A 27,399-nucleotide genomic window follows, 5' to 3' on the forward strand; every position below is an offset into this window, starting at 1 on the left:
CGCTTGCGCTTCGCCATTGAATCGCTTTGTCTCTCTATCACTCTTCCCTATTAGTGTGACAGTGACAGTTGCGTTTCGTTTGCTACGTAGCGTTAGTAATTGGCATGTTGTCTACGGGGCCAGATCGCGTAAAAGAACGAGTGGAGTTCTTTAAACTTAGACTCGAAAAGTGGCCACCCTAACGTAGACGCGTGAGCTATTCGTGTTATTATACAAGGCCCATATTTTCACAACATAGGGAGGAAACTGCACGCAACATGATTTGAGATCCGGTCACTAGGTATTAATAAACTGAGGGAAAACATGCCTTTTCTCAAGTTTTTCCCTGTGAAGATGAGGTCACAATATAACTAGACCCACGGTTTTATAGAATAAAACAAACGTTTACATATAATATTTATTTCTTTCATCCGCCTCTCCACCCAACATTTTAACACTTTTAACTACATAATAAAACTCCCATTGAACCTGCTCCCAAAAGTTTAAGAGACATTGGTGAATATTTTTACACAATTTGAGATAAGTATTATTATATTAACCACTAGCGACCCGCCCCGGCTTCGCACGGCTCTTGGATCATTCTATATATTAAAAAAAAAAAGAATCAAAATCCGTTGCGTAGTTTTAAAGATCTAAGCATACATAGACAGACAGCGGGAAGCGACTGGGTTATTCCCACTAGTTACCACCAATTTAATAAATAATTATACGTCGATTAGTGCTTTAGCAAACTGCCTTAAAAGTGTTCAAAACTATTGAAACAGTTTAACCGATACTAGTAAAAACTATAACATATGTAAGGATAAATTGAATAATCCATTTAGATTATTTTTCAAGTGATTTTATTAGGTAGGTAATTCAAAATCACTTATATTTATACTATACTATTTATACTGTTTTTATTAGTATTTAACTCAAAAAAAATTTTGGTGGTTACTACTGGGAAAAATTCCCAGTGGTGGTGGCCCCTTAAATGAGCAGTCCACCGGACAATATCGGCCTGTCAATTGATCGGTGCTGTCACCTTTTGCGTTTAACTGACAGGCCGATATCGTCCGGCGCGGCGGCCTGATCATTAGTGGGCCCCTTTAGACGGACTCTAGACAACTTTTGTTTCGCGTTTTATTCTTTGTGAGTGTGTGTGTGTGTGTGTGTGTGTGTGTGTGTGTGTGTGTGTGTGTGTGTGTGTGTGTGTGTGTGTGTGTGTGTGCAAAATAAAGCTGTGTTTTCCTAGAATAGCCATGCCAGACGGAATTATACGGCTAAATATGGATGGTGTAGTATTTTGTATGGAGACGGCCACTATATGACGGCACCACTATCCTAGGAAAACAGAGCTTAAGATTTACACCGTAACATGATGGTAAATCTGAATCGAACTCCCTGCTACATACGGGGTCATTATTATAATAACAAAGCCGTAATTTTACACGTGAATTAAGAGTTCTGAACCTCTCCTGCGGCCGACATTTGCGGGTTAAATAATTTAGCTAATTTGAGAACATGTCAGAATGACGGGCGGGCAATAAGTACGGGTTCTGCGAATATCCGATCCGGGTAAGTTTCATCTTATTTTACAGGTCTACATATATAGTTCGTTATTTTTAGCATTAGAAAAAAGGTAAACAATCATGACGCGCCTTTTTATTGAAAAACACTTTTAAAAAAATAAGTCACGGTAAATTATAAAACAATTATGAAACTTATAGGATTATAAACATTATTTTGCTTTCATAAGTAGTTACTGATTTTTAAAAAGCGTTTTTCAATTAAAAGACACGTCAAGTTCGCTTATCTTCTTTCTAATGCTAAAAAACGAACTATAGAATGAACTTAATTGAAGTGTATAAATTACGTATATGCACGCCTACGGTGAAATTGCGCTTATTATGTACAACGGGACTTAATCGCGTATCTAAGTTTCAGAATTTACCTCCGACGTTTCGAGGACAGCGTTGTCCCCGTGGTCTCGGAGAAGACTGGCTAAAGTTGACATCAACATCTTCTAACCGCGCGAGTTTTTCGAACTACCGGCACTTGATCCTGTCCCGTCCTGTCCGTCCGTCCCCGTTCGTCTTAAGTCCCGTTGTACAATTTAACAATGTGTCAAAATCGTGAGAGTTTAAATCAGTGAACTGTGGCATTCTCAATCAAAAGGGTACTTATTGTCGGTTGTCAATAAGGCGATATTTCCATATAGCTTCAATTTGAAATCAACCTTATCGACAGCCGACAATACCTAACCCTTTACCCAATAGCCTTTTAGTTGAAAACGTCACGTTACTCATGTAAACTGTTGTAACCGTTTATATTTAGGAAACTAGTGTACAGTCAACTGCAATAATATGCTACTCTTCGAAGGCACTAATTGTAACTAAGTAAGTGTACTTCAAACACAATCTTGTATTGTTGATGAATAAATATGATATGATAAGGCCGCGAAATAATGTGACGTTCTTATGGCTCCACGAATAAGATTGTGTCAGATTTTTGCGTCCTTCGTTGTGTAACATATTATTGCAAGTGACTGTACCTATTAAAATTTTCCGTTTCTATATTCTATTATTTTTCTATATATTTTTTTATTTTGGATTAAATTTTTTCTTTTTTTGAAATGAAACAAGCAAAACCTTTTTGCATTACAAGGATTTTTCTCAAAAACACCCGGAACCCGATTCAGAATTAACAATTTGTTATGATTCTGAACTGGTTTCGATACGACCGAATCTGAATTGGGCTCCATAGTACATACAGTATGCTACTTCGAATGTAAAAGGCCATTCATTTAATGATCTCCTAATGTCATGGAATGGACTGTCATGAATTTTGAAATAGCCATTAACCGTTTAAAAGGAATCCATTTGTCAAAAAAATGAATTAATATTTATTAGTAAAAAGCTGGTATCAGTGGTAACGCAATGGAAATTTCAATACATTACAACATCATTACTTCAACCAGAAACGTCGCTTTCGACAATGACAGATGATAATAATTTCTATAACAAATACAGAACCAAAACATAACATGATATTACAATTAGAATACGCCTCCGGGGCGAGTTTGAATCCGACTCAACTCAAGAGCAGTCGATTCGACGGAACCACGATGTTCTGTCGCCTAAATAGTGTTTAGTTTTATATTTGATCACCCACCATGTTGCGGAATTTCACTGGAACTATTTTTTTTTCATATTAATACTGAACTGTCACCCTATACCTACATAAGAAAATAACAGCGCCCTCTTGACAATGATCATATAAGAGGCTTTCCATAACAATCACATGATTTTCCGCAAAAAACGTGACTTCCCAAGTTATACCAATACAATACTTACCGAAGCACTAAAGAATCAAACTTAACTTCAAACCCTTGAAATCTGAATCAATATTCGAATTTCATGGTTAAATAAGAATATAAGAAACAAGTACGAATCGGACTCGCGCGAGAAGGGTTCCGTACCAAAAAGAGTCTAAACCGTAAAATTATTCAATGAAACCTCGATTTTTGATATTTTTACGCAGGATTTTTCGTCGAAAACCTGTTTTGGTTGATTGATTGATTTTAGCCACCCTCGTCAGCGCGACGCATATATAGGGTCACTTAAAATTCTCAAATCTAAAAATGGGATTAGAACCTTTTCCCCCTTTGTTCGGTCTGGAAACATTTTAAAACTATCTTAACAAAGGTTACCTACACGTCAAAACATCGCATGTGATATCCATGGCACAGCCCCTTATATTTAAAAAAATAAAATTGTTTAGGTGGACCAAAAATATTATGTTGGACATAGATGTTTTACTGTTGATGATAATAATTTTAGCAAACGTTTGCGTTTATGCGTATCAAAGTCAGTCTTTCAGTCAAATTTATTTATTATTATTAACATACAGTACAACTAGTACAAGGCTTAATTCTGTACAGATCCCTGCAAAAATGATTTTTGTTTTAAGTTTTTAATTATATTTTGTAAAATACGTGTAAGTGCCTCCGGTATTCTGCGCGGGTGCACGCCCTCGGGCACCATCGCGGTTAAAATCCGTCGCACGCGTTAGCACCAGTTAGCGTTGCTCATACAGTTTTTAGGGTTCCGTACCTCAAAAGGAAAAAACGTAACCCTTATAGGATCACTCGTGCGTCTGTCTGTATGTCCGTCTGTCCGTCTGTCACAGCCTATTTTCTCCGAAACTACTGGACCAATTAAGTTGAAATTTGGCACACATTAATAATAATAATAAATAATAATAATGACGGACATGTGACGTAAACAAATGAATTTTAAATATGGAGGCCACTTTTGGGGGGATATGAGCAAATTCAAAAATAAAGTTTTTCAAACTATTCGCTAGGTGCACGACTGGTGCTGCCCTCATTTTGGCAGACTTTCTACGTTAAATCTTATGGAGTAAAATTAGTTCAAGCGGCCGCCGCTAGTACTAATGGCGGCCATTCCATAAGATTACCTGTGTTTGTGACGATCAGCGCCACTTCCCCCTCCACCGACTTCGCACCTTGCCAATATCGTGTTACATATCATCATATCAAATGAAAGAGCTCATTGTAAGAATATCAAATTTTTTTTTTATATTTAAGATAAATAGTTTAGCAGTTATTCAAGAAAATAGACAAAAAATGACCATTACCCCCTTCCCTCCCCCCCTCTGAAAGTACTGGGTCTAAAATTTTGAAAATATACACATAATAGTTCTTTAGTCTTTACCTATAGATGACAGGAAAACCTATTAGAAATGTGCAGTCAAGCGTGAGTCGGACTTAAGACTTAGTTTTTGATCCGACCCCTACGGTTTTTTAAAGACATTTTACTCACTTTTCATAAAAAAAACATATTGTTAAAAATTGTGTAATGTACGGAACCCTTGGAACGCGAGTCCGACTCGCACTTGGCCGGTTTTTTCAATAAGCGTTCACCCGCTCTGTGCAACCCGCGGAAGACAGTGGAGGTACTAAATAAGTAAGAAATTTATTCGTAAAAAAATTGTTGATTGTATTTTTGGACCACCCGCTATTCGGGCGAGATAATTTGGCCTTTTGGTAATAAGACCTCAGCAAATCAGCACGTTTGTACTTAGGATGATGATGATGATGATAATTTGTTGAACTTGTATAATGTCTTAGCAAAAGGGTACAGACTGGAACCCAGCGGATAATTCAGCAGCGCGCGATGCGCCGCGATACGCGTTATCGCGGTTATGGGATGAAAGGAGTCGTTATTAGGAAGAAAAGTTTAATTAATAGTAAAACTTTCGCAAGCTTCAGACATGTTAAATATATGATCGTTTCGCTCTATAATGAGATTTTTCTTATTGATAACTATTAGTACCGAGTATAACCCACAACACAAGCCTTCTTGAGCTTACTGTGTCAGTGTGTGTGTGTGTGTGTATGTGTGTGTGTGTAAGAATGTCCTATAAAGCCGCCTGTTGCTTACCTCTACTTGTAATGCTGTTTTATATTTCTATTTATATTTGGCGAGCGGTCTAGGCGGCTGCCGTATATGCAGAGGACGTTGTTTCTATTCCAGCCCTGGGCACTGGAGGCCCTGATCTTTAACTAGTTTAACTTACGTACCTACCTATATGACATATATTTCAGTTTATTATTTATTTAGCTAGTGTTTCTATTCTACTTGAAATGGCTCGATAGATCGAAAATAGAGCGATGTATTGTATGGTGCGTCATTTTCACTTTCCTTTGTGACTTTTTTCGTAGGTTAGGTAACATAAATCTTAAGTAGCAATAATTTTCAAAATCAGAAAAGATTTCAAAATTTCATGAATTTTTTAGCCTTTCACCTGGTGTGATCTCGAGGTCAAAAACTTGAATTAAACAACAGCTTTTTATCACTATTAGAGCGTTTCTTTTATTTTTGTCTATTTTATATGTATATTGTGACCTTTTTTGCCACTTTTGTGTTATTTCTAGTCAGGATCGCGGGCCCATTTCATCCAGAAATAACACAAAAGTGGCAAAAAATATCACAATATATAAAAATCGCAAAGAATAAAAGAAACGCTCATGAAACATATTTAAATGGGCTAAAATGGAATAATAAAGATTTTCTTTTTCGTCCTGTCAAACCAAATTTTGAACCGCTACTCCACGCATTTCCTGAAACTCCGCCCACCTGTTGGGCCTGTGCTATAAAAGCACCGCACGGGCCGCTCGCCGGCAGTCCAAGTCGAGCTTTACCTGTCTTCAATCCGGCTCAATAATTAGGTAAGTTTTTGAACATCCTGTATTCATGTAACTTTGATTTCATTGACGCAATGTATTCGCAAAAATAATGGCGTTTTCGGAGAAACCTTTTTAATACCATGTCGGTGGCAATCAGAGCATGTTGCGGAAAGTTAAAAAAAGTTCTTGAAAATTTCAGGAAAATAAGGAAACTTTCATTTCGGATTTGGAAAATTACAGTTGTCATACAAAAACAGGAGAAGATTCTTAAATTTATTTTTGCGGAAATTTCGCTGTGAACTTTCCGACGGCATAAATATCAATGCTTCCGACCAGTGGTGTCACATAAGTTAGAAAATGGGGTTCTTTCTTTATAGGTACAAAATTTTACAACATATATTACTTATAGAAAAGTAAATAGGTATACAAAATGAAACGACTTCACACAACTGTCAAAATCTTTAACCAAATTTCTAATTTCTTTATTATATTTCGGTCATAATAATACTTATATAATACTCATAATGCTGATTTTATTGTAGCATTATTTTGGAGTTTAACTAATAACTATTGGGGTTATTTTGTCTAATCACGGGGACTTTTGATTGAAACAAAGCAATGTCCTCAGTTTTTTATACAAATTTTGGGTGTCAATTTTGTGACGGGCCATACAAAATTTACTTATACAGTAAAACCTGGATAAGTGAGACTTCAAGGGACGAGCACATTTGTCTCAGAGGTATTTCACTTACCCAGGCTCTCAGTTAGCCAGGTACAAATAAATTTCTGTCTCATTTACAGAGGGTCCCATTAATAGAGGTGACAATAGAGGATATATTTCAGTTATAGAGGTGGTTAATAAGGTATTTTTTAAATCCTTGTCCCTAAATATTTTTTAAGTCTGTTTAAATATTTCTTTGAATTTATTTTGAATGATTCTCCAAAGGATAGATTTTTATTCAATTAAATTTGATACGGACTTAATTGAAACTTAGAAATCTATTAAATGAAAATTTGTTTATTCGTGTTACTTATCAAGATTTCAGCTTTCGTTTCGATAGTTTTAACTACATAAAGTAACTAAATGAAACTTGAAGTCGTTTAGACAAAATTAAGCAAATGCGGAATTTGTGGATAGACTAAGAGTTAAGTACTAAGAATACGGAAATTGATCAATAAAGTCCAAGTTAGAGAAGTAATAAATTGACGTTATCTCAGATACAGAGGTCAATTCCTATAAAATTCTAAAAAACAATTAGGAAACTGTAATCATATAAATATAAGTCTCAGTAAAAGAGGTAAATACACTCTCTGTCTCAATTATAGAGGTAAATGTGACTATAAAATCACAACAACTAATCCCAGTTATAGAGGTTCGTTTTATCTCACTAACAGAGGTAATTCAGTGCTAAAGTGTCGGGACCGCACCATGAGTCCCAGCTATAGAGGTTTCTCACTTATCCAGGTCCCACTTAACCAGGTTTCACTGTATATACTTATGTGAAAATGCGTCACAAAACTGTATTTTTTTTGGGACACTGTTTTTCCTTTTTTAATCGATAGTCCTCGTGATTCTGAGTTAGTAATAACCCAAAAGTTGATAGTTTTTGTAAAAAAAGAAATGGCACACTTTTAAGTGAAAATGCTCATTTAATTTGATTTTAGTATCTATATGTAAAACGGTTTATTGGATAATAAAAATGTTTGGCGAATAGGTTGATTCAAAAAACATATTACCTATGTAGCACAAATTATTTTAATGACTTGACTATTGTAAAAATAATGCATATTTTAAAATCAAGCATTCGTCTGTCAGGTAAGTATGTAATGTAAGTACATAACTTTTATTACACCCATTGGAATTTTTAGTGAAAATCTGCCCACTAAAGCCCATTCAGTTTAAAATAAATATTCGTGGCTTTCCAGCACAGAAGGTCCCTTATGCCTTATGCAGATTAGATTCTTTTTATCCAAAATTCCAACAGAAATTCTGATAGTAAGGTTTCGTGTGGTTTCTTGATGATTAATGATTTCTTCTTTTCTTGCTTTTGTTGTCTGTACATGTCCGTACATTGTTTTATGATCGTCACGAGTAAATCTTATACCTTTAAACTAGCAATTCTTGTATATTTATTCATTTATTTATTTATATGTAAGCTAGTTTTTAATTTCTTTTAGTAATACACTGTATATATCTTGTTTGTAAATAAATGATTATTAACTATGTATATAGATTTCGGGGATCTCGGAAACGGCTCGTAACGATTTCGATGTTTGCTATATGGGGGTTTTTGGGGGCGAAAAATCGATCTACCTAGCTTGGTCTTATCTCTAGGAAAACGCGCATTCTCGAGTTTTTATATGTTTTCCGAGCTTTGCTCGGTCTCGCAGATATTATATTTTAAACTAAAATAAATGTCATATCCTTAGAAAAAGTGACCCAGGGGGCCGAGTTTTGAATTTCGACCGCTCGATTTCGTGTATTTCGTTCAGTAATATCTCCACTACTAGGTATATAAATTCTACTAGTAACAGAATTGAAAACGAGTGGTCAGTACCACTCGATTCCAAATTTATATCACTCGTATTTCAAAAATTAGCATTTCGCCGTTTTCCACCGATTTTCGAGTGACAAAATCGAATGAGCGAAATTCATAAATCGGCCCCCTGGCCTCCAGTGCCCCAGGCTGGAATCGAACCAGCGTCCTCTGCTATCGTGGCAGGTGCCTGTTGCTATTCGGCCACCGGGCCACAGCGGCATAGGTCGAATTAATTTGTCCAAGTATATGCGTTCTTACTGAAGGCTTATGGCGACCCCCAATTGTCTGAAAATAATTTAATTTGTTCTAATACGAAAATATTTTTTAGCTTTATCTTATCTTATTTATTGCACATGAAGCATGATTCTCTGAAACCCCCTCCACACTCGCGTACGGCATCGCACCGCGATTCACGCACAGTCTGGAGGGAGCTTGAATCTGTTTGATTCCACAACTGTAAGTACGTTCAAAATCTTAAAGTTAATTACTCCTGCTCCTGCAAACTGTAACTAGGTAAGTTTCAAAATTCACGGAAGATTTAAGATGAAGAGTTTTCTAATTCCACTTGGGAGTTATAGTAAACGGGGAGATGAGATTAGATCATTCGGTTATAACTTTAGGAGATTGCTGTTCGGAATATTGATGCTTCTTTTGGCATTTTAACGCCTAAATTGTATAACAATAAAAGAAACAATTATAAGTACATATATTGCGTTCGTTCACATAGTTAAAGTATACAATTTATAAAACTAGTGGCTCTGCCGGGCTAGCACATGATTGGCGCGAGATAGACTACCGATCCCTCTTTTACTAACATGTGTAGTTAGAAAAAGATGGGTAGGCTAACTCGCCGCGAGATACTGTTGCGCCAATCATTTGCTAGGGGTGCTGTGAGCTGTAGACCTCGAGACCTTCGCGGCTCCTATTAGGGTATTTGACAATTTCTTATGAGGGTCAATTTTCAAATAGGCATTTTTTGCTGTCCCACGGCTAAAACTCGAAGTCCATAGGACTAAAAGACTAGGTATGTATATATTTTCATTCAGTGTATTATAAACTTTAAAAATAATGCATAACTGTATCTTAAATATTATTTGTTTCTGATAAAATCGCATTTGAAGGTCCAAAAACGGCGGAATTTGCCGTTTTTCGCGTGTCCCAGTGGCGGCATAGCCCAATAAAAAATTCATAACTTTGGATGTAGGCAACGTATTATTAATAGCTTTATATTTTTATAAAGATCTGTTTCTAAAGAATTTATTTAATTATTTCGATAATTTAATACATTATTTAATAAACAAGGGAAGCGTTTTTATCGTTGTCCCGCGCGGCACCTATTTTGTTATGACTTAAAGATACCCCCAAAATCTTCTTTGTCTGTTGAATAACGATTAGATTAACTTTACGACGCAATAGTGCGGTTAGTTGGGCGTCTATCACCATTAAGTATGCACGCGGAAACAGTTTTATTTATATAAAAACAGGTAAGAATCTCTTTCGATATATTTTGGTACGACTACAATTACATTTGTATGGACGCTTCATATGTTGGTACACAGTCGAAATAAAAATGTGTATATCATAATAATAGTTGCAAATATAGTGTTAAAATATATAGTAAAATAAATAAGTGAATCGGTTATATAGTGAAAGAAATTTCGCCAAAAAACATTATTGGCAACATTTGTATGGCGACATTTGTACGGCTATTCTGACCGTACAGATGTCGATTATGACATACAAATGTTGACATAGTCGTCAGGGTCTTAAACTGCCACAAAATTAATAAGTAGTGACATAAACATTTTGATACTGCCATACAATGTTGAAAAAATGCCATATACATGTCAAAAGCGCCTTAAAAACTGCTAAATAGTGCCATACAAATGTCGATCTTTAAACGTCCATATCTAGCTAACTATAAAAAGTAGAGTGGTGCCTCGTACACTATATTTTTTGTTATTAAGAATACTTCTTAAATCGATGATTATAAATCTAATTTTCCAAAAATAAAAACTTGCCATACAAATGTCGAAAAATCACCCTCTTCAAAAATTGACCCATGAATGGTATCAGTCGATCCTGTGTTTAGAGGATCAAATGTCTGTATGGGACCCATTGTCTTAAAGCAATACAAAAGTCACAAATGATGGTCAAAGTCTGGCACCCGCACTTTACTGACGAAACGCTTCATAGAAAATGGCAATACATCCTCTGATGTAACATTAAAAGCCGTTTCAATGTAGGTATGGAAAACAAGGAAATTGCGATTTTGTCGGTGAATTATTGCGTGTATGTATATGGTTGCTATACAATATTTTTTTAAATAAAATGTAAGGAATTGAATGGTATCAATATTTTTTTCCTATTTGGAAATTTAAAAATAAAATTTTTGAAACATTAAGGCCTTGTATTATTTTTGGGACTTTAAGGCCTTGTATTTTTTATTATTTCCATTTTTTTTTTATTTCCAATGTATAGTGATAACTTGCTCATCATCTATCTATTAAACTAGATTTAGTTATAAAATTCAACATGTGTCAAATATCCTATTTTGAAAAAAAAATCTAAGAGCTGAAACGACAAAATAGCTAGTATATAGTAACGGCACCAGTCATGGGACATTTAAGAGGAAATTTTGAGTATTTGTGATATTTCCCTGATACATGTAAAAGTTCTACCGCTTAGCTTGTTAAAAGATGAATATCCTATCCTTCTTTCATGTTTCAGGCGTGTTGTATCAAAGATACTGCAGTTAGTTTCCACATAATTAATAAATTAAAAGTATGGTTTTTTTCTCCAGTCATGGACACCAAAGCTCCAGTAATGGAACCCCGGTAATGGACGTGGATCCAGTAATGGGCCCCCTATAATGGGCATACCCTATCAGTATAAGATATTGGAATAGGGAATAAGTTTTTGGCAAAAAACTAGTTATTAGTCATTTTTGTCACCCGATTGCATTGTCATCCGATTTGCATACGTATCCAAAATTTCAACTCAATCGGAAATCCGAAAGTGGCTCAAATGCCATTTCCAAGATTTGAACCACACTAACTAATACAGGATGGATTTTCTTTTTGGGTCAGTGAGGGCAGCTACCAGATCCCGTGCTGCTACGAGAAAACGGTCTTAGAAGACCTTCCCTCGATTTCAAATTAATGAAGATTGGCTTTTACAGATTTTGGAAAAAACATACAGGGTGCGAGGAAAAGGTAATTTTTGACAAACTTTTTTTTTGATGCCAATCGATCCCATTCCTATTGAGGATCAAAAGCTTGTATGGAACAAAAAAAAATTCCGGCTAGAAAAGCCACAAATCGAGGAAAACATTTCCCATACAATTTGTATGAAAATGAAAACTTATATTTTTCACATGCTATTTTTGTATGCCAATCGATTCCATTCCTATCCAGTATCAATAGTTTTTTTGGGGTCAATGGAAAAAGTTTTTATTAATTTGTGGCTTTTTAGTACATTATCGTAAGTTGACCCCAAAGAAACTATTGATACTAGATAAGAATGGAATCAATTGTCATAGAAAAATAGCATGTGAAAAATAAAAGTTTTGATTTTCATACAAATTGTATGGGAAAAGTTTTCCTCGATTTGTGGCTTTTCTAGCCGGAATTTTTTTTAGCTCCATACAAGCTTTTGATCCTCAATAGGAATGGGATCGATTGGCATCAAAAAAAAGATTGTCAAAAATTACCTTTTTCTCGCACCCTGTATGTTTTTTCCAAAATCTGTAAAAGCCAATCTTCATTAATTTGAAATCGAGGGAAGGTTTTCTAAGACCGTTTTCTCGTCGCAGCACGGGATCTGGTAGCTACCCTCACTGACCCAAAAAGAAAATCCACCCTGTATACAAACTAACAGGGCAAGTTAAATAAAATTTTGTAAAAACGATATTAATTTATCCGAAGTCCGAGAAGACCTCCTGACATAGTTCGTACGAGTAACTACATTATACTTCTGTATTGTTTAAACATGAAATTACGCCATGGCAAGCATCATTATGTAAATTATCCCATCATAGGAGGTATGCAGTTTTACAGCTCCTATAATGGGATTGGGCAAAATACTACTATTTTTTATACATCTCTAGAGTCACAACATAATGTGTTGTATACCTTATCTCATGGTAAATGCAATTAACAAAACACATTCTAGTTTACACCAAGTAATAATTAATTACAATTTAATATATGAACTCACCTCTCTTAGCGAAGTTGTTAAGAATTCTTACTGGTTATTTTTTCCAGTGACACGACAACTTTTGGGTTGGCGCCAATTTCTTAAAAATTAACCGAAATTAATAAAAAGTCAAACTTAAACAGCTCTATGACTCTTATTTATGGTAAAATATTGCCAGTGTTTATAAACTACTTTTACATACTTATTTTAGAGGATTTGTGGTTTTATGTCCCATTACCGGTTCCACGTCCATTATAGGGTCCATTACGTTATATTATTATTTAATGAGAATCGGTTGTGGAATGCTATCTAAGCGGATGATAGTCCGACGGACAGACGGACATACGAAATAATTTTTCCCCAAGTTGAAACGGAGACCTTCGCTCACGCTCGTACAATAATAACCATTTAATTTTAGAAATAATATGGCCTATTACTTTCCGCACTTCGTGTAACATCTTTTACATTACATCTGGTGCTCCATTACGACACTAGGTGCTGTAATAAGCACATTACGTAACTACGTCGAAAATTTTAAGGGCCATATGTATTATGTACTGTAATGGCTCCTCTACACGATGGGCCAGCGCCGGCCACACCAAGGGACGCATTTATGCGTTAGAGGGAGCAAGTGATATTGCTATTTGCTATCTCATTCTACCGCATGGCTGCGTCCCTTGGAGTGGCTGGCGCTGGCCCATCGTGTAGAGGAGCCATAAAACGTTGTACGACAGATACACGTGCGAATAGGTCATTCGCAACCCGTGTCGATTTAAAACACTTCCTTCGGTCTATTACTTATTCTGTGCTTCGGTCCTGTTTTAAAATTCGCCACTCTTTGCAAATGTCCTGCTTTTCGCACTTGTATCGTAAAGAACCATTATGCAGGTGTGATGAAAAGCATATTTTTAATACCTAATAGGCACATAATCTTCGCAAAGACATATGTAACTCCGTATAAGATATACACAATATATATATTTTGTATATTTACAATATTTACAAATGTATGACATCAATTTTAGACGAAACCTGATGTCACCTGGGGCATAGTCCCCAGGACATTGGCCGCATTTCCCCGCTGTATTGTTAAACTCAGCCTTTGGGAAAAATATGACCCTGGGTCGCCAGACACCCCAACAAGTTTTCGGGAAATAAGATGAATAAAGTCTAAGGAAAAAACGTGCCTCGGAAATCAAGAAAAAGTCATTCTCGGTTAGATGGCGCACACACCTTTGGCTTATGCTCGGCTAGATGGCGTTGACGACATGACGACACCGTTTGATATTTAACAATTTTAACACATACGTATCAGTGAAAGAACATGGGTCGAAATTATATAAATACCTATAATAAAATTTATCCACATATGTTTTTGATAGTTTTATACATTTTCATTTTGATTTTTAATCGTGTGTCGATAAATGCCAGTAAATTTACTGTGACTACAAATTTTTTTCTTTCTAATTCTATGACCCTGCGTACAAAAACCGGTCAAGTGCGAGTCGGACTGACGTTCCAAGGGTTGAAGTACATTACCCAATTTTTAATAATGTATTTTTATGTGGAACGGGAATGAAATGTCTTTATCAAAATCTAAGTAATTAAGTCCGACTCATGCTTAACTGCACATTTGTAATAGGTTTTCCTATCATCTACAGGTAAAAAACTATTTGCAGGATATTTTTTTCAAAATTTTAGACCCACTAGTTTCGGAGATAAGGGGGGAATGGTCGGACAGACAGACAAACAGACGCACAAGTGATCCTATAAGGGTTCAGTTTTTTCTTTTTGAGGTACGGAACCCCAAAAAGAAATCTATTTTTAACTAAATTCTATTTTAATAAAATATAGTATTAGTAGCCCAAAAAGTCATTAATCTTAATGCAGAGCTTTTCCTTCTTACGCTTGTGTTTATTGCTATAAATAATAAATTGATTCAGTAGCAATTTTTCCTTAGTCAAAAAGCGCTGGTGGCCTAGCGGTAAGAGCGTGCGACTTGCAATCCGGTTGCGGGTTCAAACCCCGGCTCGTACCAATGAGTTTTTCGGAACTTATGTACGAAATATCATTTGATATTTACCAGTCGCTTTTCGGTGAAGAAAAACATCGTGAGGAAACCGGACTAATCCCAATAACATTGCTGGACTCAAGTGTAATTTATTTTTCTGTCTGTGCGTAAGGTAAACGTAGTCCTCGACGCGGTCCCAGTATATGTCATCTTGAAACTTTAGTCATTATCAATAGAGGTGACAGCAGGGTGCCATCTATTGGGCATTAGCGTGTCGAGCACTAGTACGTTTAGTAGTTTAGTAGTAGGTAAACACCTTATATAATTTTTGTCTTCTGTCTTTGTATCAATACAATTTGTTGTTGTTATCCTTTTCTTTTTCATTGTTTTTCATCTTTTTGTCCTTTGTATGTGTGCTTTATCGAATAAATGACTTTTCTTTCTTTCTTTCTAACACAGATATTTACAAATAGTGCAACTAAACCATATTTATACAATATACTAAGTGGTGATAAGGGCATAATGCGGTGTCACTCAGTGTAAACCGATAGTTTAATCCTAGATAAATTACAAACTTGCCGCCCACTTCATGGGAACAGGAAAGTCGATTTTACAATAAAGGATGACTCACGTTAGACCGGGTCGGGACCGGGCCGGGATCGGGCCGGAGCTTCCGGTGCTTCAGGTGACAGGTAATCATGTGGTGCTTACTGATTTCTATAGAAAACGAAGTGTCGGGCGCCCCTGCTCGGGATCGGGCCGGTCTAGCGTTAGACCGGTACGTGAGTCATCTTTAATACTGGGCATGTTTTAGCCCGTCTTTATGGTGTTGTAGTCGACTTCGACCTAGAAATGACAAGACCTTACAAAAGAGAAGAAAAGTTCTTACTGAATTTAGTCAGTCCGATGTTATCCTTTACATGATTTACATCGGTAAATTCGAAAAATAATTATTTGTATCAACAAGTACTTAACCACTTTTCACTTATTAATAACTAGCGACCCGCCCCGACTTCACATGGGTTAACAAAGTATACATAAACCTTCCGCTTAAATCACTCTATCTATTAAAAAAACCGCATTAAAATCCGTTGCGTAGTTTTAAAGATCTAAGCATACATAGGGACAGACAGAGAACGGGAAGCGACTTTTTTTTATACTATGTAGTGATTACAAACTTATTAATTAAGAAGGGTTGCCTAATATAATTGATTATTTAATTTAATTTAATACTCAAGGTACTTAACCTTATAAAAATACACACCCACGGATGTTAATTTAATCTAATCTACTTAATTCTGAATTGTGTCCCTCATAAATGCTACTTGTCATTTAAAAAGGTTATTATTATAGGTTCGTCCGTGTTATGCGTTCTGCATATCATCAGGAACATAAGAATAATATGGGGCATTATATAGATAATTTTCATAGGAAAAGGTACCTTATTGTCGATAGCACTTACGCCGTACAGCGTCGCGCGGCATTGTATTTATATCGGAGCATCATTCATAACGGCGTAAGCGCCATCGACAATAAGGTCCCTTTTCATAGATAACGTCACATATTTCCTCACATATTTCGAAAAACGTATTATCTTTCCCGGATCCGTACAAAGGCTTATGAAATTAAACTAACATTTGAAACTATACATCCTCGTGTTTATTTTAAAACGGTAAATTCCTAAAGATTAGAAAACTTAGCTGCATTTCTACTGATTTAAACGGGATGGAATTCAGGGATAACAATTATTTTTAACCCTTAAATGCATAGTGTTGCCAAATGTCTACAAAGCATTAGACAGCTCACAGATTAAGGGTTAAACAAATTCTATTTATTCCTGTATATTTTTTTTTTTTTTTTTTTTTTTTTTTTTTTTTTTTTTTTTTTTTACTAATAGTATAAGTTTATTTCATTGAAAAATACAGTAAAAAGACAAATAAATAACTTATGAACTAAATACAACTATGAATAATACTAAATTAAAACTAACAATCCTAAATATATCTAAAATAAAACAAGGAATATAAAAACTACTGAAAGAGGCCTCCCCGCGCTACCCCCGGTGCAAAGGTGCCCATCACACTCGCTGCGTTACCGCGTTGAATTGCGATGGACAGCCTTTGCACCAGGAAAAACCCGGAGCGCGGGTCAAGGCCCCTTTCTTGCAGGCGGCGACCTACTTCCCTAAGGAAGGTTTTTGCCTCAGCGCACCAACAACCGGACGTCTCTACGGCTACTGGAACGAAAAGGTAATTAGTGCTGAGTGCTGAGTACTTTTGATGTTTATGTAGGGCCGCCACCTCAGCGGCTGCGCCCGCCGTCCGGATGGTGCGATAAAGGTGTGAGGGGGCAAAAGTGCTTACACATGTAGCGTCCCATAGTAGACACTTGCCTTTTTCCCATGGCACTAGTGTCAGGCCATCAGGCCTTTTGCCATCCGACCGGCTGAGGCCTGGCGGTTCTAGCGTGGAGGGGATGTTTGCCGACACTAATGCCCTGCGGATGATGTCGTTCAAGGCATGGTGTCGTGCGCGTGATGACCTGTATATTATTACAATAGTAAAACTAATAAATTTTCCGTATTATTACATAAATTTACGCAGTATTTTAATTTATAAAAAATACATTTGTTTAAAGATGAAATATCGGAAAACTTGGAAAAACCTGCAAGTTGATGATTTTTAGTATGTGATTTTGGGCAGATATTTCGGGGTTTGTAATTATTTTATATTTACAAACTTTATCATAGGAACATCATAAATAGTGTACCTTTCTGATGGCTGTTAAGATTTCTCCTATACCCTTTACTAATAGCAGTAATAGCTATATATTTCCAAAAATATGATTTAGCCTATGCAACTTTTACCACTGATTTCGCAGTGAAAATCGATGATATAATTTTTTTTACTGTTTTTCCTAGAAACGGCAAACAATTATGTGATACATATATAAATTTCAGACAAAAAGAAAAAATCATGCATTTAAGGGTTAATAAAATTAGATTGTAATAATACAATATTATTTTATAAAAATATGAACCGTTTAATAAAGAAACTAACGTGAATAAGCGCCACTTGCACCATCCCACTAACCCGGGGTTAACCGGTTAAACCGTTAACCCAGTGTCAAATTGTACTAGTATTCACGGTAACTCCAGGTTTAACCCATTAACCCCGGGTTAATGAGATGGTGCAAGTGGCCCTATAAGTATTTTAACATAAATAGCAATTTAGTTTAATTTTTGGTAACTAAACTATTGAACTTACTTAATGGTAAAGGGACATAGCAGCTCAAGTAGTATTTCAAGCTGTATATACTAAGCTAAACGCAAGCTCCTGATGACACACTTCTCGGTACGAAGTGAAACATGTCGAGCGTTTTTCGACTTAAAATACGTGAGTGACCCGTTTTTAATATATTTAATCTGTATATAAGCTGTATATAAAGTTTGTTTGTATACTATAAGCTGTACACTAAGACAGTTGTCCCACCAAGAGCGAGTAAGCGATTAGCTATCGACGATTTTCTCGCCCAAGAAACGAGCAAAAGATAGGGATCCTGTGTTAGTAAAAGAGATACATATATTTATAGTTCATCGCTGGCTGTTCACACTGCCGTCGAGAACACTCGCTCTACTAGTTTGTCGCCGAGATAAGAGCGATGAGATAAAACTAGCTCAGCGGTACTCGCTCGGCGATGCTCGCTTGGTAGTTGAACTCAAGCTGCGAGACCAATAGCCCGTCGCACTCGCACACTCGCCTATAGCCGAGCGACAAAACTATTGAAGCTAACACTCGCTTCTCGCCGCTCGCCCACTCGTTTCTAGTTTATCATTCTACTCGCTTATAGCTCATCGCTTGCGGTGGGACAACTGCCTTAGGCTGTAAAAAGTCTGTATAAGCGCTTATACAGCCCTTATAAGTTAAAAAAAGGGCCCAAATTATACAGCTTTTCGCGTTATTGGAGCTATAGAGTAGCTGTAGGTATATGGACTAGTCCATAGTTGGACGTGGACGTGGACGTTGCCGCTCCTGTAAAAACTACCTTTAAAAGAAAAGTACATCCATCCCGTCTCACCCTGTAGATGTAAGATTGTGGTTTAAAATTAAAAGCAATTTGTGTGATACCAACACATGTATGGGCTCTGAAAGTTAGATTACCCGTATGCGTGTGCACTCGGCTGAAGTTTTGTTTGTTTGTTTGTTTATAAAGCCACGACTGCTCTTTTACCTGGCTGGTAAAGATACGTAAAAGTAAGAGGACCTAGCCAAGATGCTAATCGTTCGCCCCGTAGCGTACTCTTACATATTAAATTATGTAGTGCGAGAGAGACATTAGCGTATCGTTCGCTACGGACCAAACGATTTTCATCTTGGCTAGAAACCCTGGTAAAAAACGTGAAAAGTATAAAATTTAAGCAGAACGAGGCGATCATTAGGTACTGCTCTTATAATTAGTCTAGTAACTAATATTTTTTAACTTTATTTTTTCTGACTAATGTTGATACAAATGTACCAAATGTAAACGTTTAGGTACAAATAAAATTATAACACAAAGTCCCCCACCGCGTCTGTCTATTTCTGTGTATGTATGTTCGCGATAAACTCAAAAAATGCTGAATGGATTTTCATGCGGTTTTCACCTATCAATAGGGTTATTCTTGAGGCAGGTTTAGGTGTATAATTTGTTAAGGTCTTGTGTAACTGTAACCCGTGCGAAGCCGGGGCGGGTCGCTAGTATAACATATGATCTTTCAATGCCGCCAGCCTTCTTGGCACCCTGCCCAAAGGCACAGAGCTGGAGCCAGTTTTTTATTTATAATTTTAGTTTATGTTGTAGTTAGTTGTAGCTTTATGTAGTTTTTAATTTTTCTTTTATATTACATGTACTATATATATCTTTCTAAAATAGGTACTGCCCACAATAAACCCTCCAAATACTTAACCCTTAGTTTTTATATAATATTGTAAGTATTAGTTTAATTTTTAAGTAGGTTTATTTTCATTTTAGTTTAGTTTTTAAATATTTAATTCATAGTTAGTTTTAATGTTTTTTTTATTATTACGTTTTAAGTTAAGTATTGAATAAAAAAATGAGTATAATCTTAACCTTCTCAATTCTGTATTTTACTTCTTCTAATTGTAAGCGAATAATATAGGTAACTACTTCAATTATTTCAAAATGGGGGACATGACAGGGTACCCTTATAAAAGGCTCTTTAATCTTTAGATGACATGGAGCCTTTTCACAGTCACAATGAATCTATTCAACTTAATTTAAATTTATTATTTTCAACTTTATTCAACGTGATTTACAATAATAATACATATCTACAATACAATATACCTAACTCTTTTATCAAACGGTGGAAAGTAAGAAAAAGAAATAGAAACATTTCAATTTCATTTTCTAAATTCTAGTCTAGATATGTATGTAGGTACCAACATTGAACGCCTACATGTACAAATTCAGGGTTCCGTATCTACCTAGAAAAGATAGAATTTTAAGACTTAGATACAAAATAGATAGATAGATAGAATAGATAGATAGATAGAATAGATAGAATAGATTTAATTTTAAGACTTAGATACAAAATTATCTACATTAATTGAAGGTGCGCTTCGTCTGTTTTCAGCTACAAATATATTTTTTATTTATGCAATTGACAGAATTTGTATTTTATTATATGTAACTCCTTTGTTGTCGTTCAAAATCAATCTTACGATTTGAGGGTTCCAACAAGGCTCAAAAATAATATTTACGCCTTAAGGTGACAGTCCATTTCCAACGACAGCTGCACTACTGTCAATTTTACTATGGAAATTGACAGTAACAGCGACGCGTTCAGTAGTGCAGCTGCGGTCAGAAATGGAATGTTACCCTTAGAATATTTTTCATAATCAGATAACAGGATAAGTATTGTTATGTATATAGTTTCGAGCAGGTGATGGGAGTAGAAGTTAAACACCTTATGTGTGCTAGTATAAGAACATTCTGAACGTTTATTCTCTAAATGCCTATTGTTTTATACACGTTAGGTTGCGCTGACACAAGCAATATGCGTTTATGTCGCAGTAAACCAAAGCGTTACTGCTAAACACGGAAAGTGGACATTTGCCACATTACACCTCCCCCGAAAGTTCCTCTCACCGCCGGGGTGGCAGAAGAAAAAATTTAAACGCATGTTACTTGTTTACAATTTTTTCTGAAATCAATAAAAAAAAATGTTAATAAATTGTATAGATAGAATGTTAAACAATATAAGACGTCATTACTTCTGGCCAAGAATGAGCCACGATGTATACGAATACGTAAAGAAATGTGCACATTGTCAACATAACAAACACACTAATAAATACACTAAGGAACCAATGATGATAACTACAACACCAAGTTCATCCTTTGAAAGAGTTTCTTTAGATATTCTAGGACCTTTAGAAATAGATAATTATAACTATAAGTACGTATTAACAATTCAGTGTGAACTGACTAAGTTCGTCGAAGCATACCCTTTAGAGAGGAAAGACACTGAGTCTGTAAGCAAAGCATTTGTAAATAATTTTATTTTAAGATATGGCGTACCAAGCGACATCATAACGGATCAAGGTACCGAATTTATGTCCAGTGTATTTAGCGATATTTGTAGATTATTAGGTATAAATAAGCTACACTCGACTGCTTACCACCACGAAACTATAGGAGCACTCGAGAACACGCACAAGAACCTAGGAGCTTACCTTAGGATACAATGTAGTAATAACCGCACAGACTGGAGTACCTGGTTAAGCTATTGGTGTTTTTCGTATAATACCACTGTACATACCGAGACGCAATATACGCCATTCGAATTAGTTTTCGGCAAACACTGTCGTTTACCGAATAATTTAATTTCTTCTGTCGACCCTCTCTATAATTATGATAGTTATACTAAAGAATTTAAGTATAGGTTACAAAGAGCTCAGTCAGAAGCTAGAAATAATTTAATGTCTAGTAAAGTAAATAGAAAATTAATGTATGATAAGAAAATGAACTCTGTACAATATAAACCAGGAGACTTAATACTTTTAAAAAATCAAGTAGGCGATAAATTAGACTCCATTTATAATGGACCTTACAAGGTCATAGAAGATATGTCACCGAATGTTAAGATATTAAAAAATAATCAGGTTTATATAACTCATAAAAATAACACTAAGATGTATTTTGAAACTAAGTAATAGCTAGTTTATTATTATATTCAATTATAATTTAAAAAAAAATGTAAATGCAACTGCGTGTGTCACATTTTTTTTTCTCCTTTGTGGGGGTGAAGAGTAACTTTCCAGGGAGGTGTACTATATGCCCAAGTTAACATATTAACAGTAACTATACGTTACTGCCTGCGACATAAATATGCGACGCACGTAATTGTATAAATAGCATGTAAGCAATAATAGCCTATAAATATATGTGTTAAGTTTAGATTTACTCTCTCTATGCTTGGATACCGAGAATACAACACAACTTCGGTAATGTTTGGTTTTACTTAAACTCCATTTCGACCCTCCGACTACCAAGTCATCTCATCCAGGCAGGGTCGCCATCAGATAACAGGATAAGTATTGTTATGTATATAGTTTCGAGCAGGTGATGGGAGTAGAAGTTAAACACCTTATGTGTGCTAGTATAAGAACATTCTGAACGTTTATTCTCTAAATGCCTATTGTTTTATACACGTTAGGTTGCGCTGACACAAGCAATATGCGTTTATGTCGCAGTAAACCAAAGCGTTACTGCTAAACACGGAAAGTGGACATTTGCCACATTACAATAACTTGTAGCTTGGGTATGGTGACAACTGTCATTTCCATACAATTTATAACCTTAATTAAAACGCAAAATTGTAATGAGATGACAGATGTGTCACCCTAATCACCGAACTCTGAAAGCTTTACTTGCAATAGGTGAAGCTTATAAGCATTTTAAGAGCATTATTTACTTATGTTGTAAATAAATATGTAAATGTTCGACTACCAATTAATTGCATTTTGCGAAAAATTAAGCCTAATTAATTCGATTTGAAACAGTACTATGACCATCAATGAATACTACAAAATTAACAATAAGATTTGAGCAACTATTTATTGTCCTTGAGAAATAGGCAAGAGTGATGTCCTAATGTCCTTTAAAAATCCGAAAGAAAAAAAAGACAAGACGATTGTTCGTACTCTTAAGAAATTGAATGAATTCCCTTCAGTAACCCTTTGCCCTAGAGAATGCTTATCTTAATTGTCTTAAATAGGTATATTGGATTGTTACTTTTACAATCTTTTGTTAAATACAAAGAGAATAGTGTATAGAGGGTTATTGTCATAGTAAATTTTGTAGTACGAAGTAGAATCCAACATAATATTATCTTTATACCCATGCCTTCTGGTACAAGTATCTAAGCAGCTATTACTTACCTATAAATGTTTTTACAAGGTCGTTTAATAAACATTTAAACAAAATAATACATATTACTCGTACACTTTGTGTCCAGCAAATTAAGACATGTATCATCGTACATTTGTGGATTTATTCGCTTTACAATCTTTACATGTCATGTAGGTATAAATTTTCTTTGATTTCGCTTGTGATTTTTGGCAAAAATGTCGTCAAGCTTGCAAATAAAAATAATAATAATTGTTTCAAATAAACCAACGGGTTCATTTTTTCCTATTTACCTACTTCCGGGTACAATTTCTGTAGCATTCCTGAATATATTAGTTGTAAAAATCTTATTAGAATAATTTAAAAAAAAGCGGCCAAGTGCGAGTCGGACTCGCCCATGAAGGGTTCCGTATTTAGGCGATTTATGACGTATTAAAAAAAAACTACTTGCTAGATCTCGTTCAAACCAATTTTCGGTGGAAGTTTACATGGTAATGTACATCATATATTTTTTTTTAGTTTTATCATTCTCTTATTTTAGAAGTTACAGGGGGGGGGACACACATTTTACCACTTTGGAAGTGTCTCTCGCGCAAACTATTCAGTTTAGAAAAAAATGATATTAGAAACCTCAATATCATTTTTGAAGACCTATCCATAGATACCCCACACGTATGGGTTTGATGAAAAAAAAATTTTTGAGTTTCAGTTCGAAGTATGGGGAACCCCAAAAATTTATTGTTTTTTTTCTATTTTTGTGTGAAAATCTTAATGCGGTTCACAGAATACATCTACTTACCAAGTTTCAACAGTATAGTTCTTATAGTTTCGGAGAAAAGTGGCTGTGACATACGGACGGACAGACAGACGGACAGACGGACAGACGGACAGACGGACAGACAGACAGACATGACGAATCTATAAGGGTTCCGTTTTTTGCCATTTGGCTACGGAACCCTAAAAATCTGGTTATTATAATTAAATGTTTTGCGCCACCGTATCTTTACTGGGCTATTTCCTAAAAATAGATAAGACTTAGTTATATAACAAAAGTTAATTACTTAATTTAATGCACCATTAATTTGAATTACATGTTAAATCGTAAACATACTCGTAATTGAAACCAATTAATTAATTGCTAAGATTTAACGATGTTGTTCAATTTGGTTGAGTGTTAATTAACTTTCTTGGCCTAATTCGCAGTCAAACTGAAGATGTACCAAGTCTTGACAATAGGGTATTTGACTACTAGTCAAATCAGTTTATTTTTTCGAACTGTCAAAACGATTTTGCTACTATGGAATTTATATGAAACACTAACATGTGAGGTCACGATCAAATTACCTACTCTTTATAGTTTCATACGGGTTTTAAAATTGAAATTGTGTCTAAAAATAACTGCTGTATACGTTTCTCTATTAATCTTCTGGTGCTTTATTTAATGCATAGTTTAAAAGAATTTATTTTAATTTAAATACAGTCAAATACCCTATTAACACTAACAATACAATTTTTATTGACAATAAAAGTTTAACAGGCACATTACAGTGGGGCCCCTGGGCACATAAGAATTTGGGGCCCTTTCGGAAAGTAAAGAAAGCTAATTAAACTAACATTTTTCTACTATGATCTTTTATTTATTATGCATGGGTAATCAAATATACTATTATTGTGTGTCCTTGGGGGCCCCCTGAGGATGGGGGCCCTGGGCACGGGCCCCGATGATGGTACTGACCCCGGAGGATATTTTCATATTCGCGGAGACGTTATTTTAAAACCAAAACCCAGATTGCCAATTTACCTTTAACTTATATTTAGATTAGACTAAATTACCTTACATGTATTTAAATACTGTAATTCGCGCATAACTCCACAGGTAGTATTAAAGTCGCGAAGTCAAATTTCGCACGTCTCGGTTTCTCGTTACGGCGCTGCCAACCGTAAAAATAATATCCGACGACGTTGGAATACTGCCTTTGAGTTGGCGGCATTGATCAAAATTTCGAATTTAGTTCGTTTTAATGTAGTTTAAACCGAGTTCCGAAAAAGGAGTGGATTCTTGAGATTTGGCCTATCGCTGTCACCTTATTCGAACCTGGAAAAACCAAAGTTAAGTTTATAGACTTCGTAAGTGTATAATATAGAGTCAGACCAAGACAATTCTGCAACGATTTTGGTAGCACACGCAGTGCAAGCGTTATGTACCTGGTTTATTAACTCAATAAAATATCTTTATCTTTATCTTTAATGTTTATCGCAAATAAAAGATTCTTATTCTTTAGACGTCAAAATTATATGAAATTATGATACTTAAAAACACTTGCACTGCGTGTACTATCAAAATTAAATTAATTCAACAACACCTAAAAATCTTTTGTTCATATTGGGTAGTTTTAATTTGAAATATATAACGAAACCAAATGTTTCTCGTTGTATTTAAACACGTTATTTCCGGTGAAATTGGCTAACAAGTATTTTACTGTACAAAATAAAAGCGCATTAGCCAGATTTACAAGATTGCGCCGTGTTTCCGTCAAATTCGCGCGTCTAGCAACCCTTTGAGGGGAAAATTGCGCTCAACAGGTGTAGTGATGTGCTGGTGTCGAACTTAACTTTACAGATGTAGTGCATAATATTGTATTTTCCTGTAGGTATTTAAAATAAATTATTTCACACCATGCATAAAATAAAGCACCAGATAATTATTAGAAAAACATAGATACTTAGCAGTTATTTTTAAGCAGTCTTATTTAATAAATCGGACAGAAATATAAAAAGTAGGCGAGTTGATCGTGACGTCACGATGTAATGTTTCATATATATATGGTCAAGCAAATCTTGTCAGTAGAAAAAGGCGCGAAATTCAAATTTTCTATGGGACGATATCCCTTCGCGCCTACATTTTTCAAATTTGCCGCCTTTTTCTACTGACAAGATCTGCTTGACCATCTATAAATTTCATATTAGCAAATCGTTTTGCCAGTTCTAAAAAAGAAACTGATTTGACTAGTAGGAAAATAGTGAAAATACCCTATTATTTTCCATCGTATTTTCACGGAAACGTTCGAACGTGTCTTGCTATTTCAGTAAGTCATAATTTTATAGTTATTTTCGATACAAGTGCGAAAAAGAGGAAATTCGAAACGAGTGGCGATAAATTAAAACACGACCTAAGGGAGTGTTTTAAATCGACACGAGTTGCGAATTACCTATTCGCACGTGTATCGAACAACGTTTTACAGTACATATGGCACTTTAAAGTTTCGACATACGCACGAAAAGTGCTATTTTACGCACTAGTGCGGAAAAGTAGCCCCATATGTACTGTAAAAGTAATTTTCACACTTACGCTATGGAATGTCCAATTTAGCTAGAACCCTAAATGGCGTAACAATCACGGAGCGTGACTATATCCTCCTAAACCTTAACTCCAATGCCTGAAACCCAATGCCGAAGTTTGACGTTCATAATCATAATACTTTATTGCGACCATGGTAATATAGGTAGATCTTACACAATATTATAAACAGTTTCACATGGACATGGACCCTGTTACGGCAAAGCAAGGATGTATGTACATAATCGCCAGCAATATGCTGAGGTGAGACCATTTCGTGGCACTTTATAATATCCTTTTATGTTTCTCTGTTATGTATAATTTTCCATTTTCTGTTTGTGCTCATGAATAAAATTATTTCTATTCTATTCTAATATATGTACACTAGAATATATTAAAATAGCTTGGTATACGTTTAAAAAAATAGCTTGTGCTAACACTGTCGATACTCGACGGACGGTACGTCCCTGCGGATGATTTGCTCAGAGAACAATGGGGGCGATTCGCAATCATGATTGTTTTCACCGGCGGACCAATTTTAGGTTAGGGAGGATTTGGACACAGCTCGGAACTGATAACTTGGAAACTTGCTGAAATCATGGTTCAAACTTGCACAGATAACGGGACCGGATTTACCGTTTTATAACTCTTTTATAGGTATAAAGTAGGTACTTTAATCCAATTCAAAAACTTATACACCTACATACCT

The 27,399-nt window shown here is 35.5% G+C and overlaps 2 protein-coding genes across 2 annotated transcripts in view; one reads left to right on the plus strand and one right to left on the minus strand.

Annotated features, from left to right (window-relative positions):
- The window catches only part of LOC134659005 (uncharacterized), a 237,202-nt gene that overhangs the window by 124,933 nt on the left and 84,870 nt on the right, over nucleotides 1-27,399 (minus strand). The gene's annotated exons all lie outside the window — the stretch shown is intronic.
- The window catches only part of LOC134659165 (pro-neuropeptide Y-like), a 30,435-nt gene continuing 9,240 nt past the window's right edge, over nucleotides 6,205-27,399 (plus strand). Inside the window, exon 1 of the mRNA XM_063514794.1 lies at nucleotides 6,205-6,235. The gene's annotated coding sequence lies outside the window, so the exon portion shown is untranslated. The remainder of the gene's footprint in view (nucleotides 6,236-27,399) is intronic.

Source organism: Cydia amplana, chromosome 24 (assembly GCF_948474715.1).
Source record: "Cydia amplana chromosome 24, ilCydAmpl1.1, whole genome shotgun sequence".
Classification (NCBI taxonomy): Eukaryota; Metazoa; Arthropoda; class Insecta; order Lepidoptera; family Tortricidae; genus Cydia; species Cydia amplana.